This window comes from Vigna umbellata, chromosome 3 (assembly GCF_029865625.1).
Source record: "Vigna umbellata cultivar VRB3 chromosome 3, Vumbellata_1.0, whole genome shotgun sequence".
Taxonomy (NCBI): Eukaryota; Viridiplantae; Streptophyta; class Magnoliopsida; order Fabales; family Fabaceae; genus Vigna; species Vigna umbellata.
The window spans coordinates 1,000,548-1,003,799 of record NC_142167.1 but is presented as its reverse complement, the minus strand read 5'-3'; the positions used below and the strand labels follow the sequence as shown (position 1 = coordinate 1,003,799).

The 3,252-nt window shown below is 39.8% G+C and overlaps 1 pseudogene; it reads right to left on the bottom strand.

Annotated features, from left to right (window-relative positions):
* Positions 1–506: 506 nt before the first annotated feature.
* LOC148201365 (pentatricopeptide repeat-containing protein At4g14820 pseudogene) lies at positions 507–2,895 on the bottom strand (annotated as a pseudogene).
* Between the last annotated feature and the right edge of the window lie 357 nt (positions 2,896–3,252).

The following is a 3,252-nucleotide window of genomic DNA, read 5'->3' as shown; positions in this document are numbered from 1 at the left end:
TGTTTTAAAGCTTACATTTTTTATTTTAGGGTTTTATTTGAAGGTTTATTCGAATACGCACCTTGAGGAAGTAACACATGCACTGCACCACTCCACACATTGCACCACGAGAGCGACACTGCACCACGAGCTGCACCACGAGAGGGAGACTGCTTGATAATTCTTTCCACCACCATCAACCTTTACAACTTGTAGTATCTCACACTGACAAAAGAAAGAGAGGAAGAAATATAATGTTAAAATAAAAGAAAAATATTTTACTCATATACGAAGGACTGGAATAAGTTATTAGTGGAATAGGTTGTGAATGAGTAAAATTAAAAAATAACCCTAAAACAAAATTTTACTTAGGGTCAAAATAGTAAATGGGAGGTGGAGGGAGAAAGGTGTGGTGGTGGAGGGAGCAACACCCCTACTATAGATATGGTATCTGTAAAGTAACGTGGTCAAAATTTTCAATTATTTACTGCCAAATGAGCGGTATTCAACCAAAAGAAAATGAATTTATGATAATTTTAAACAAAATTAGAAATGACGATCAACTTTATAGTAGTTAACCCTTGCCAAGCTGAAGTACATGCCCTGCCATATACAGGGCAGGCCCAAAATGAGGATATGCCAGTTTAATTCAATTTACAGATTGGAATAATTCACCAATAGTCTCTACAAGAACAAATTCCACCACTAAAATGGTGAAACCTAGTCCTGTCTCTCATAACAATCTCTATTCGGTACTCCTTTGAGACCAGTTTCATAAAGGAATGACAATCCTCACAAATTCTAAGATTTTTAATTATACGAATGCATGATGATTCTTTTCTCTCACCAATTAGGCCGTAGCACAGTGCTAATTTTTCGCTATGCCAGAGAACTATTTCTTTTTTTTCTTCCTCTTCCAAATCAACCAAAATTCCCGAAGAGCTTGGTGTGTAACCAACTAGTTTCAGTCGACTCACTATCTCATCTAACTTTTTATATATTTCATCTGATTGCTTATGATATCTATCTGCCATCATAAACACATGCACCTCGTTATTTAGTTCAATCCTACTACATGCCTTCTCCTTTGAGATACCTTTATGACTCATTAATTTCCTGACCAGTCCGACATTATCCCACCTTTTTTCTTGGGCATAAATATTTGACAAAACTACAAGGGCCCCATCATGATCAGGCTCTAACTCAAGTACTCGTTTTGCAGCAAATTCCCCTAATTCAAGCTCACCGTGATTTTGACAAGCAGACATTAGGGATCCCCAGATGATAACATTTGGCGGAAAAGGCATAGTCTCAATAAGTTCCAATGCTTTTCTCAAGAGTTTGGCTCTGCAATATAGGTCCACCATGCAACCATAATGTTCACGTTGGGGAGAAATGTTGTGGTCATTGATCATGGAGGAAAAGAATTTCTCGCCCTCCTCAACCAAGCCTGCATGACTGCATGCATAAAGTATACCTATAAACGTAACCGCATTGGGCTCAATATTTTGTACTTTCATCCTATGGAAAAGAGCTATGGCACTATCAGCATCCCCATGAATGGCGAAAGCATTGATCATGCTGGACCAAGATATCACATTTTTTCTTGGCATATTCTCAAATACCTCTCTTGCTCTGACCAAGTTGCCACATTTAGCATACATATCAACCAGGGCATTGTTGATGGGAAGAGCCCTTCCAAAACCATTTTTATCTGCATATGAATGAACCCATCTGGCTTTAACAAGTGCACCAACATGAGCACAAGCAGAAATGACACTCAACATCGTGATCTGATCAGGCACTATTCTCCGTCGCTGCATCTCATCAAACAATTCAAGAGCCTCTTGAGGCTGATCACTTTCAGCATAACCAGATATCATGGCACTCCAACACACCAAGTCCTTCTCAACTATTTGGTCAAATATGAAGCGCGCATCTTTCTCCAATCCAATCTTCGCATACCCCGAAAGCATAGCAGTAGAAACAACCAAATGTTTTGAGGGAAGTTGATCATAGACTTCCCTAGCCAGATACATAGCACCACAACTCGCATACATATTAACAAGAGCAGTCTGTAGATGTGAGTCAACACGAAAACCATTATCCTTAATGAACTCATGAATTGCTTTGCCATAGCTTAAATTTCCCGCATGACCACAAGCAGAAAGCACGGTACAAAGGATAATAGAATCAAGCTCCATACCAGAAATCTTCATTTCTTCGTAGAGCCTTAAAACATGGTCATAATGACCACTCTGGGAGTACCCATCAATCATAATATTCCAGGTAACGACATCCCTGTGAGACATTTTGTCAAACACCAAACGAGCATCCATAATACGTCCACATGCCGCGTACATGGCAATCAAGGCGGTTTGAATAAAAGGGTCGTCATGGAAGCCCAACTTGGAAACCAGGCCGTGAACCTCCAAGCCCAGATTCAAGGCAGAAAGTTTGGAAACGGCCTTCAACAGAGGGGGGAAGCTGAACCTGTCCAGAAGGGTACCGTTTCTCCGGACGAGGCGATAGAGGAGGAGGGTCCCCTCCGGTGTGGGGCCACGAGAGAACCGACGGAAGAGTTGGTTGGAGAAACGAGTGTGTGGATTTGGAATTTGGGTGAAAAGAGAAAGCGCATAGTGAAGGGCTGAAGGAGAAGAAGAAGAAGAAGGAAGGGTGCAACAACAAAGAAGGAGTTCGAGAAGCAGAGAATTAGAGTGGTCCACCTTTGAACGGAGGATCTGAGCATGCACTTGCTTCACATGTCTTAGCGTCTTGCATGATTCCAACACTCCCTTCTCTATACCAATCATCCTCGTGCTGCAAATGCTCGTGCTGCAAATGCTCGTGCTCATGCTCACGCCAATGCTCATGGCCATGCTTCTTTATTGTTTATCAGAATTTCTAAATTAAATTGCCAATAATTCATACACTTTTATATTATAAATTCAATTATTCATCATATATAGATAATTACATACTTTCAAAAAGAATTATGAATACTAATTATTCTATAAGTTACATGTTATAAAATATTTATTATAATAAAGAATATCTTTTGAAAAAAATTAAAAAAAATTCTATACCTGAATTCCAAACTCAAATCCTAATCAATATGACTCCCAAGCATTTGGGAGAGGAGAACGAGTCTTAACTGCAACAACGTCTAGATTTTGCGATACTTTGAGAAACTCTGTTATTCCTAACAAGAAGGAGAAACTGATACTGGGAAACTGATACAGAGAGGAAGCAAGAAGAGAAGGTGACGTAATG